Source organism: Trichosurus vulpecula, chromosome 7 (genome assembly GCF_011100635.1).
Source record: "Trichosurus vulpecula isolate mTriVul1 chromosome 7, mTriVul1.pri, whole genome shotgun sequence".
Taxonomy (NCBI): Eukaryota; Metazoa; Chordata; class Mammalia; order Diprotodontia; family Phalangeridae; genus Trichosurus; species Trichosurus vulpecula.
The window spans coordinates 61461234-61473973 of NC_050579.1; the positions used below are offsets into that span (position 1 = coordinate 61461234).

Genomic DNA, 12740 nt, shown 5'->3' on the forward strand with positions numbered 1-12740 from the left:
GTAAGCATGTACTTTGATGATCTTTCCAGGAGGTGGCACTGTTTTTCCCCAAGACAGACAATAGCCCATTCATCCTTGAGTGTCACCCAAACAAAGAAATAATCCTTTATACCCTCCATTAATCACATGGCTACTAGTACTGGCTGTCTTGTGTTCTACTTCATTGTTGGTGCAGCTTAAAAGTGGTAGATGGGGTGGGGGGAGGGGAGGGTAAGAAATAGTCAATCAGTGGTGTTATGGAAAGGGACAAAGTGTTCTGTTTTTGAGGGAGTCTCTTGTCAACAGGCATTATCTTTTTGTGTGTGCCTAGCAACTGGAGGCTTTGATTCAATTTTCTTCAGTTCTCGGTTTGAAAATATGTCTTCAAATTAATATTTCATTTCTGTTATTTTGGGAAATGCCCGCGCAGTTGGTGTTTTCTAGTTAAACTACCAGAGAATTTTGTTACAAACATCAGGATATTATACGTTTCTCTAATATGCTTATATATTGCTTCTCATTTAGATTTACTTCTAATGGGTGGGGAGGGGGAGTCACCTTTCGCCAACAAATCGCCTTTTCCTAGACGGGAGTAAGTATGGTTGATATGCTTTTGCACATTTTCCATCCCGATGCACTTTTCCTATTGGGTTCTTTACATTGGGAAGGAGGGGAGGCACCTAAAGGCTCAGCAACTTTCTCACGGTAAGGGTGGAGTCGGTAGACAGAACGACAGAGAACTGGTTCTACCTGAGATACACCTCTGAGCATCTTGCTCATGAGAGTAATTTCTGAGTAGTGCTTTTTTTTTTTTTTTTTTTTTGCTGTTGTTCTGCAGTGCCCCAGCAAACAAACGTGGACACAGACGACTACAGGCTGGACGGGGTATCATGTTTGTAAGCGAGTGTGTAGTCATGAAGTTGTTCACCCAGAAGTGAAAAATGCAGGCAGGCGATCCCTTTTTCCCAGTTGTGGCCCGAAGCGCCAGTCTCTCACTTGCGTGGTCAGAGTTCGGGCTTCTCCTTCTCTCCCTGCGGGGAAGGAAGGCAGTCATGGAATCTCGGGGCTTGGCTCTGCTGGCTGGGCAGGTAGGCTCAGGCCTACTCCGCGCTCCTCTACCCCGTTAGGCAGTCCGGACTGCAGCGCAGCAGCAGCTAAGGCTGGGCTGGGCTGAGGGTCAAGTGCACGGGGTGGAACCTGAGGCACAGGTCGGGAGCTCGCCGCCCGCTCCAGTCTGCTGCTGGCTACTCCATTATATTCCCCCGGGAGGGTTTGGTAGGTTGCCTCCACCCCATCTTTCGCCACCTCCCCCGCCAGACTTTGCCCGAGAAGGAAGTTAGCGATAATCCGGGCGGGCGGGGGACTTGGCTCCCAAATTGAGGCGGGGGGGCGAGGTGAGGGGGAAGAGCAGCCACGGCAAGCCTCGCGTGTAAGGACCGCTACCTCCCCCGGGTCTCCTCCAGCACTAACTCTGCGAGGCTGGCCACGAATACGCTGGGCAGGGGAAGCGATGACCTCAGCCCCCCTCGACCAATCAGGAAAGCCCCTGGAAAAGCCTCGCTACTTGGCCAATCGGCTCCGCGCCTCGGCGTCCGAATCGAAGACTCCCGAAGCTGGAGGCGACGCCGGCCAATGGGGAGTGGCAGGGGCGAGACGGACTTGCAGGCTAACCTAAGGGGCCGGAGAGGCCTGGCAGGCAGCAGCCAATGAGGACGAGGATCAGCGGAGGGGGTGTGGCGGACCGCCGAAGAGGGGAGCGGGCGTTTGAGGTTGCAGGTGTCGGCGTCTGCGTCCGACAGCGATGGAGCCGCCCCGGGGAGCTGCTGCAGCCGCCGTCGGTAGTCTCTCGCTCTGGCTCCGTGGCCTCGGCCTCCTACTGCTGCTGCCCGCGGTCCCAGCCGGCCCGGGCCAGGACCGACTGGACGCTCCGCCGGCGGCGGCGGCCGGGACTCGGACTGCACTGCTGGCTGACCCGCCGGGCCCCTCGCGGGGGAGCCGGCTCTGGGGAGCCGAGGTCGGCCCCGGCGGCGGCCGGCGGCGGCGGAGCCTGAGTGGGGAGGACGAGGGCTGCAGCCCGCTACAGGGCATCGAGGCCAATCTGGTTAACAACACGCACCAGGTGAGCCCCACTTCCACCTCGGACCCCCAGCCTTCTGCTGTGCCGCCCCCGCGACGCCTCCCGCCGGCTAGGGCGGGGGGGGACTACGACGCTTGACGTGTCAGCTTGGGGCCCTCCCTGCCCCTCCCCGGGTTGGGAAGCCCTGGGCCTTTAAACTCCCCCTCCTATTCCCCTGCTCCCCCCCCCCACCCCGGCCCGGAGACTTTGGGGGAGGGCGCACCGGATTCCGGAGGCTTTCCTCCTCTTCCTCCCTCCTGCCCCAGCAAACCACAGAACCCCCAGACAGCCAGTCGGGCCTCCCGCGTTGGTACCCACCCCCTCCTGCGGTACACTACCGAACCCCGAACTAGGCTTTACCGGGGGCGGGGGGTGGAGGGGTGTGTGGGGGATGCGAGCAGTTTCTGGTTTCATTGGTTTTGTGTTTCGCCATTGGGGTGTCATCCTGTGTGTATTTTCTCATGTGACCTTTTGGTAATTTCTGCGAATCTTGCACGGGGGGAAAGCACATATTTTCTTTCCTTCCCTATCCCTCCCCCTGTAAATTGAAGCTGAGTAATGCACTTTTAGTTCAGCTATTAATATACATTCCTTCAGCCTTCCCCCCCATCAGGAATCATTGTCACACACACAGACACCCCAAGTTGAGAGTAACAGTTGCTCTTTAAGTACTGGATCCTAGGTGAAAGGAGCTGCAGGGGAACAAAAACTGTTTTGTCAGTTTGCTGGCATTATTATTGTGGTAGTCCTTCTGACAGCCTTTACTTGGGTATTCAGAAGTTTAAGAGTAGTCATTTGAAGTTATTTTGAAACTTTTTTTTTAACAGAGGAACGAAATTACTTAGAAGTGAAAGGATTATGCCTTTACTCTGTTCCATGATACCCGATCTCCCAAAATAATAGGAGCTTTGACCAATCTGTGCACAGTTGGGTTGAAAATCTTTTACAGAACAATTTTGCAAATAAGATACATTCAAAACACCAGTTCCTGGTCGTGCAGAGGTTCCTAGAATGTGCCAGTCACTGTATTCCGGAGGCAAGGGTTATACAATTTCCTTTAACCACACTTGTATAATGTTTTACAGTTTCAAAGCTCTTTCCCTCACAACAACCCCATGAAGTGAGTGAAGAACTCAGATCGAGGTCCATGGATTCCAAGGACTGTGTGTTTGCCACCATGTCATTGCCTTCCTTCCGTAATGATAAGCAAAAGCACACAGTTTCTGTTTGGGAACCCAATCATTATGGGGCCCTTACCTACTTCTAATTAATTCTATACGAGTTAGGCATCCCTAGCTTGTGTTGTTAAAAAAAAATTAATGAAGTCAGTAATGCTATTTTCAATGTTTTCATTTTTTTTTCTTGACTTTCTTTGGTATTCTGTATTATCTTATTCCTAATATTTTCACACACTCTGGAGAAAGACTCATGTTCACTACTACTTTTTTCCTTTATATCCATCTTCCATATATCCACATCCTAAAATCAGAATCGGTAATGTTGTCTGTTAATGTTATGCTAATTATGTAGCCATTTACATACCATTTGGCTCACTTTCCCTGTGTAGTTGGTAGAGAAAAGAGGAAACTGAAAGTCAGGGAGGTTAAGAGCTTTGTCTCACATTAATAAAGGTCAGAAGCAGAACTCATTTACAATACCAGGGCTTTTACCATTATGTCATGTTGCCCTCGCATGTCTTACTGAGCCAGAAGACTCAGAGCATTCACAAATTTTACATGCAGAGACAATCTGACTTAATATATGGTCTATGTGGTTGCTTGAAGGTATCTAAATTGAGCTTTTAAGAAGGCAGTTGATCTTGTATTTGGGAGTGGGTGACAGGAGGATGATATTACTGTTGGAGATGTGGAAAGTCTCCTTGACCAAAGACAGAAAAAAAGTTGTTTAAGTCAGCCTTTTCCTGCCTAGGGTCTGTTGAGAACTATGGTTTACATCTTTTCCACTCTTCCCCTTCACAACTTCTTTCCTTGGGTCAGCTAGTCTTATGCATTCCTATTCCACATTCCTAATTCCTCCCTTGGTGGTTGCCCCGCCTTCAGGTCTGCTGCTGTTGCTGCTGCTAGAAACACTCCTTCAATCAGGGATTTCCCCTCTCCAAACCACAGTACCTGTAAAAATATCTGGGGGAGGCAGCTTTTTGTTTGTTCATGCTTTTTTGCCCACCGTGAAGGCAACTTTTTGTTTGTTCACGTTTATTTGCCCCTGGTAAAAGGACCATTTTATCAACACTGCCCCTTAAAGTAACAGGTTAAGAATTAAGAAAACTTTCTGGAATCTACCATATCAAATTAATTGAATAGGAGATGTAAGATTGTGAGAATAGGCCATGAAATTTTTTTAGTTCAGCTATTAATATACATTCCTTCAGCCTTTTAGTTTAATCATTGTACTCTTACTATGGTCTTATCCCTTCTCAATATCTTAATTTATTATTGTCGTTTTACACTTATTAGACTTGGTTTGTCTTCAAGGATCTTCTCTTCAAATTATTCCCCATTTATATTCTCTGTTAAATAGTAGGTTTTGTTAGTCGGATACTATTTTCAACTTAGGGATATTTGAACAGGGCAGCTCCTAAACAGCCACCTTTGTAGCCAAGAGTTGCTCACTAACAGTCATTCCTTTTCTACTTTTCTTACCCCTAGATTTCATAAGATAGACTGATTTTAAGTTCCTTAAAGTGGTTGAGTGCATGCTTGGACATCATTGTAACAGCTGCTGTAAAATAAAAAGACTGTAGTGCTAGAGCAGAGGTGTCAAATCCAGCAGAGGCAAAACTGGCAACATTCTGAGTCAGAGTACAGCCCAAACCAAAGTAAAATGTAGTTGGGAAGTGTTTAACAAAATAAATAGAAAGTCAGTACAACATAGATAATGTGAATGTGTGGTTTTCTAAGTTAATATGCAGCCCCAGGGATCTGTTTCTTTTTCACTTTGACACTGCCAGGTTAGAGCAATTTTGAATTGTATGCCCAATTATATAGATGAAAGAGGACAGAGAAAACTTTTATCTAAGATCAAATTGATTCCTTGGTAAAAATAGGAATTGAATCCCAGTATTTTAGATCTTGGAGGCAGTGTTAGAGATCATATAATCCAACCCCATTCTCTTATAAAAAACTGAGGTGCAGAGCTAATGTCCAAGGTCACATCGGTGGTAAATCTTGGAGCCATATTTCAAGTTGAGGTCATCTGACAGCAAAGCCAGTGTTCTTTCCACTGTATCATTCTGTGTCCGAATTCCATTACCTAACTTAGATTGGTATTTCTTATGATTTCTTACTGTTTACCTTGAAAAAGAACAAAATAATGCAGAAATCAAAAAAATTTTAAACCCCAGAGGGTTTTATCAAATTATATACCCTTAAAATGTTTATTTTTAATGGTTGTTATTAATGGTACTATATATCATGAGACTGATTTTGCATTTTAGAATCTGATAAATATTGAACTCCATCTTTCCATAAAAGTAAATCAAATGAAGTGTTGCAGTATATTTTAAAGAACTGATATCTAAAATCTTTTAGAAGACTTGTGGATGTAGTGGATATGTGGATATTGTCTTCCCTTGGGGGAACTTTTCCTGAACTTTTACTCAAGATACTGATTTAAATGTATGTAAAGTATATTTGGTAAATTGGAATCAGTGTTTATCTTTCCCATGGAGGAATCATTATAAATTTCCTGCTTAAAGAAATAAACGTCTTGAGTCCTACTAAGAACAAGGGGAGAGTTGTCAAAAAACAAACACAAACGATCTCTAACTAAAATTTCTTAAATGAAAAACTAACAAAAAAAAATAGTGCCTGAAATGTTGGAATCCTGTTCCTCACATGCTGTTCTCCTGAGCCCCTACTACTTCTTTTCATACTATGCTTTTAACTGATTCTCTTTCAGATGATTGATAGGGGAATGGCTGAAGAAGTTGTAGTATTTGATTGTCATGGAATCCTATTGTGTTATAAGAAATGACTTAGTAGGATGGTTTCAGAAAAACACAGAAAGAGTTATATGAACTGATGCAAAGTGAAGCAAGCAGAACCAGGAGAACATTGTACACAGTATCAGCAATATTGTACAATGATCAGCTGTGAATGACTTAGCTATTTTGATCAATGTAATGATCCAAGACGATTCTGAAGGATGAAAAATGCTATCCACCTCCAGAGAAAGAACTGGTAGAGTCTGAATGAAGATTGAAGCATAATTTTTTCATTTTATTTTTCTTGTTTTCAACATGGCTAATATGCAAATGTGTTTTGCATGATTTCACATGTAAAATTGAAATCACATTTCTTGCCTTCACAATGGGTGGGGGGAAGAAAGAATTGGAAACTCAAATTTTCTTAAAAATGAACACCAAAAATAAATACATAAATATATATTTGGAAAATGACTGATAGGAGCAAAAGTTATATGTATGGCATGTATAACCTTTGTTCATATGAAAGGAAAATTTAGTAAGTTTCAGATAACTTAGTAATATCTGCTGCTTAAGTGGCATTGCTTCCAAACTTACATTCTTCCTTTAAGAACTCCTTTGGGGACAGGTATTAATCCTATCTTAAAGCAGTGAAATGTCTTGTCCAAAGCCATTGCATTATCTGAGATATATTTTCTTCATTTCTGAATCTGCACTCAAATCATTAGACAATTTCCATAGTGCTTTCTGAACGTCTAATTCGTGTAGCTATGAGTTGTTCCTTATTGTTTTTTTCCCTCCTCCCCCTATTTCTGTCACTAACTTCTTCTTTACACAGAACTCCACAACTTCTACAAAAACATCAAAGCATTTGGTTTCTTAAATAAACAGGCCCTGGAGAGAAGCTGTGTTGTGTGGCGTGTCAGCACAGAGAAGAATGTGTGTGTTTGTTTGCTGGTGCTGGCAAGGCTGAGCCCCAGCCCATTCAGGGACTGAAGGTGCCTGTTGGAGACTTCTGGGATCCTCGGCACTAAGCCTTTTACCCTGGATCACCAGACTGCCTTCCGGGGTGGGAAGCCTAAAGGTCTTTGCTGTCTTGAAATGTTTTGATCTCTAAATAAATAGTTCTTAAACTTTTTGTAGTGGAAAAACTCTTTATTTTAAATAAACCTTTGGTGTAACCTTGTAGTAAAATCTTTGAAATTAATGTTTTTATGCTAACTATTAATGGTCCCTTATAACATAAGAATACTTTTTTTAGCTCTGTATTTTCAGATCAATTTTATTCAGAATAGTGGGGTTCAGTGGAAAGAGTGCTGACTGGAGACCAAGGACTGGGGTTTAAATCCTGAATCTGACATGTAGTATACTTTCTACCTATCATACCTCAGGCAAGTTACTTACCCTCCCCCATCTTCTATTTCCTCCTAAAACGAGGTTGGACTAGATGGGCGCCTTCCAGCTCTAGATCTAAGATCCTATGCAAATCTTATGCAAATCTGACAATATTAGAAACAAAACTTAACAAAGTATTATGTCCTCACTATTAATATTTTTTTTTTGTAGTTGGGAACAACTTTGGATGTGGTAGCTCACCCATTACCATTTTAAAACAATTTTCATTTTTCCTTTACATAAATCTTTTAGGGAATGTTTCGAAAAATCACATTTTTTCCCTTAGGAATTTTTGCTTCTAAATTTACTTTTCTGTAGGTAAATGCTTCTTATAACTTTAAGAAAAGTTTGTGACTATGTACTGTCCATAATGAGAATCACTAGAAGTAAAATCCGAATCGAAGTTAGCTATCATGTTTGCATTTCTTTTGTATTTGTGATTTGGTACTTGAAGGAGATTCATGAATGTTTGTTTTACCATCGAGAGTCAGGGTTTAGTAACAACACTTTTTTTTTGCCTCTTCAAACTTTCTCATTTTATCCACTTAACCATAATGGGCACTAAATTTAGCAATGAAATTAAGAATGTAAATGGATACCTATTAACTTTCCATGCACTCTGATAAGAATTGTCAGCTCTGCTTCCATCATATGCTATTGGGAACTTTCAATGACTCTAGGCCAACTTTTGGTCCCATAAGTTTCAATCAATTTCTGATGAGTCTCGACATGACTAACAGGGCTTTGTATTGGTTTTTGGCATGTGGACTTGTGTTTTAATTTCTTTTTCTTCACAGAAACACTGTGACATTTGCAGAACATTGTAGGGTTCTGTGGAACATAGACTGAGAAACATTGACTTAAATTATTGAAACACTTAGCTTCTCTTTTTTTAAGGCTCTTATCTTGAGAGGTAACTCCTCCACTAGTCTTTTGGCAGAGTAGACAGAGTTCACACAGAACCAGCCTGATCATTTTTCCTTTTGAGCAAAGCAGTCCCTGCTGACCCATCTTTATGACTCCCCAAACCTGTGCTAAGTGTAGTCTTCCCTAAGCAATTCTTTTCACCATGATTCTGACTGTACTTTTAGTGGCACCAGAGAACCTGTGAAATGACTTAAGGATGAAGCTTCAACAGACCTGCAGAAGTAGAATGTAGTTTATTTGTGAAAAGAAAATCTTAGCAAGGAAATTGGGGGTGAGGATGTAGAGCTACCTAGTGGTTCAACCAGTGACTAAATTTATACTTTGTGGTTATTGGCTCGGCGTTTTGTTTTGGTTTTCATAACTCAGGTAAACTATCAGCTTTGTACATGGTAATTTTAACTCTTCTGGCTTCTGATTAATTAGCAAGCCTCTTCTGAGTATTGATTTACAGGCATTTTTATATTCCAGAAATTCTTATGTTATGGCCTTTTCTTGTTCACAAAGTGGCATTCCTTTCCATTTTTCTATTTTGGGATTACAGTCTCTGTGTCCCATTTTTTTCACTCACCCTGAATTTCAAGTTCAAAAGCTAACAGAATTGTTTTCGCATTCTGTTAATTCTGCTCTAACCCACTAGGTTCTTGATGGGAGTCTGCAGAAATATTTTGCTGCCCAACTTGGTTTTCTGTTTGCTTCTGCTGTCAGATAGGCTTGAGTTGGCCACACCAAGGATGACATTCTCTTGTTGCAATATTCTTTTCTACTCCACCTTTCAGTAAAGAAAATCTGAGAAATTGCATCCCCTGTTGACTTAACAAGATCAAGAGTTAATATCAGAGCAGGCAAAACCACCTACCTTGATGTGTAATTAAACTCAAGATACAACAAAGATAGAGCTTTGTCTGAAGACTTCTGTGCCTCTCTCTGCTGACATCAGCACCTAGAGGACTGAGCTGGAAGGATGGGGAATTACCTGCTAGTGAGATCCTGGTTATGAGGAGCTTCTGCATGTTACTCTTCCTGGCCTCTTTTGGTCCTTAAATGAAAGTAGATTAGTATTTAGTACTTCTGTGGCATCTTTCTTCTAGCACAATGACAGTTTCTCTTAGGTAGCTATGGGGTCTCTAGGTAGTTTTCAGGTTTTTGGCCCTAGAGCAGAGAGGTTTTTAACCTGGGGTTCTCCAACTTGTTTGTTATTTTGCTATAACTGTTTCAACATAGTTTCCTTTGTAATCTTATATATTTTATTTTATGCTTTCTTCTGAGAAGGGGTCCATAAGCTTCACCATCTGCCAGAGGGGCCCCTGACACAAAAAAGATTAACAACTCCAGAGTAGAGGAATAAGCTGACCAGTTTGATTAGTTCTTGGCAGAGTTATTTGTTAATACATTAATTACTACATTCATTGTCAGATAGGTGCAGTGTGGCTTAAAAACTATCTGGGTTGAATGTTTCATCATGATAAATACTTCACACCCATAAAAGCTTAGCAGATGAATGCTAGAAACATGACTTTTTCAAGTTTAAGGCTGGGAGTTTTCTCTTTTTCCAAGAAACCCACAGTAAATACTAAATCCTTGTATTCATGCTTGTGTTTAGTTTGAAAGGTTTTTTTGGTGTTTGTAAATTTTATTTTGCTTTTCATTATCCTTATGGAAAAAAAAGAAACCAAAGGTTGCTATCAAAAATGTTTAATGGCTAATCTAGCCTTAGAAGGGAATTGGAGCTGGTCTGCTTTCCAAGTTGCTGAACTTGAACCTAGTACAGATTTTCACATCTGGGTATAATTTGTTGCCACCTCCTGATCTTGCTTCAGTGAAATCTGAGTGTTTTAAATAGGAATATTCCTTTTACTGTACAAAAGAATACTTGATTTAAAAAAAGTAAGTGATTCTTCAATCCTTTTTGTATAAAATAAATTTAATGCTACTTATAAAAGCTATTAGGTTTGACAGTCCAAAGCTTCACACACATAGTATAAATAGCAGTAAGTTTTAGGTCTTTCTTTTTCTTTTCATACAGACTTCTGCCAAAACTGAGGATCTTTTCTTCCTGGCTGCCTGTATGTCTGAAAAGAGGATGATGAACACATACCATTAGTGTGTAGTGGCATCTGTACACTAGGGCCTCTTACTAGGACTTACTTGTAAACTAATTGGCTCAGTTTATTTCCATGGCAAGAACATACTTTATGTTTTCTCCCTTTCCAAGTTTTAAGACTACTATCGTTTCTGTGTTTGTTTTTTAGGTTTTTTTAGTTTTAGTTTTTTTTCCTTACTGCTCTGAAAACTAAAGTATAATTTTCCCTTTAAGTGCCAACTTGCAAGTTCGATACATTAAGACATACTTGAGGGAGGGGAAGGGACTAAGCATTTACATAGTTTCTACTCTGTGCCAGGCACTGTGCAAACCACTTGTTTTTTACAAATATTATTTCATTTGATCCTCACCCATAATCCTACGAGGTAGGTGCTAGTATTAGGTAGATAAATGAAGTTATATTTTATTTAGCTGATATTTAGCAAACAAGATAAAATAACTTATTTTATTAAGCACCTACTTTGCAGAAAGTACTATAGTGGATATAAGTAGGAGACTGACTTGTGAATCATTTTAAAATTGAGGTTCCTGCACTTTTAGAGCTAGAAGGGACCGGACCTTAAAGACAATCTGGTTCATCCTCATTTTACAGATAAGGAATCCTGGGCACAGAAGGTGAAGTGACTACCTCCAGTCACACAGGGGAGAGAAGCAGATTTAAATTCCGGTCCTCAAACTCGCAATCCTGTGTTTTTTCTAATATACCACACTAACTCTCAGTGCCACTATTTTAAGAGGCAGCACGGTGTGATGGATAGAGTGCTTGGCATCATGGGGTCAAATCCTGCCTCGAACATTTAATGGCTGTGTTACTGCAGGCAAGTCATTTGATTCGGTTGAATCCCAGATTCCTCACCTGTAAAATGTGGCTAATTATTTCTATGCATCTATCTCACAGAGTTGTTGTGAAGATCAAATGAGATTATGAATGTCAGACCCTTTGCAAAATGTACAAACAGAACAAATCTAAGCCATTTTGCACATGACAGCTACCATGTCTCTCCCTAAGTTTTCTCATCTTTAGGCTAAACATACCTGGTTTCTTTAACTGCTCCTCATACAGCATGGTCTCAGGATCCGTCGTTTCTGGGTGCTCTAGAGGCTTTTCAGTGCTCACAACTGAACACTGTTCTTGTGTGGCTTGACCCTCAGGACATAGTCTAGTATAATAACTGACCTCCCTGTGTCCAGGCTATTCTTCCATACAGCTGTGAAAAATCTTTCCAATGCACAGTTCTGACTGTTTCAGTCCTCTGCTGAAAAACCTTTGATGCTTCCTGATTGCCTGTGGGATGAAATGTACACTCTTTATCCTAGCTTTCTATTCTAGCGTTGCTTCGTATTATTTCATTTGACATGCTCTGTAATAGCTGGACTAGCTAGTTTTTCTTTACATAGATCTGCTTCCTTCCTTCTCCATACATTTGAGCCTGCCTTCCCCACACCTGCTGGCCTTCTTTCTTCAGGGTTCAGTTCAGTCACTGCCTCCTCCCTGATGCCTCCCATTGATAAATTAGTCTTTCCTTAAAGGTTCCTATTGGTCTTGATTATTTATCTGTATCACACTCTACCTTGTATTATGTGTATCTTCCTAGCGGGCCATAAATTCCTTGAGGGCATCTTTGTATCCCTTGTGCTGAGCACGAGGCCATGTGGCCTCAGCCCTTTTTAGTCAGGCCAGTTTTTTTACTCTTCTGCAAACATTCCATTCACGTTCAGGTCTCTGACTCCATTCATGCTCTTTTTCCCACCTAGAATTAACTTTTATACCTGTCCAGATCCTACTCCTCCTTGAGGCTCAAGGTCCACCTCATTTATGCTACCTTCCTTTACTATTCTATCTCCCTTTCATCTCAACTCCTTAGGGCTCTTATCCAGAGCCTGACATCCAGCACCTTAGTTACATCTTGTTTTATTTTCTGCTCATGTGTGTAACTTTTAATTCTCCCAACCAAGGTCTTAGACTACTTCTGTGCTCCTCTGATGCTCATTAAATACTTGATTGGGTTGTAGACCTATAATAGATCACTAATTCACCCAGTCACTCCTCTCTAGATTCATAGGGTCAGAGAGCTCGAGCTAAGGGACTCCTGAGGTGGGCTAATCCAGCTTCCTCATTTATATATGAGGAAACTGAAGTCAATGGAACTTCAAATGAATTTACCCAAGGTCACATAGGTAATAATCTTCGGAGATGGGATGTGAACCCAACTCCTCTATTTCCAGAGCCAGTATTTTTTCCACTGCCTTAGGGTGTCTTTTATTTTTCCTCCCATAAA

At 41.6% G+C, this 12740-nt stretch overlaps 1 protein-coding gene across 3 annotated transcripts in view; it reads left to right on the forward strand.

The window, feature by feature from the left end:
- The first annotated feature begins 1786 nt into the window (after positions 1–1786).
- The window catches only part of SORT1 (sortilin 1), an 82309-nt gene continuing 71355 nt past the window's right edge, over positions 1787–12740 (forward strand). For 2 of the 3 annotated variants that reach the window (XM_036766187.1, XM_036766188.1), the window contains exon 1: positions 1788–2098. The gene's annotated coding sequence lies outside the window, so the exon portion shown is untranslated. Of the gene's footprint in view, positions 2099–12740 lie in introns of all 3 variants that reach the window. The other variant, XM_036766189.1, reaches the window with a different exon arrangement.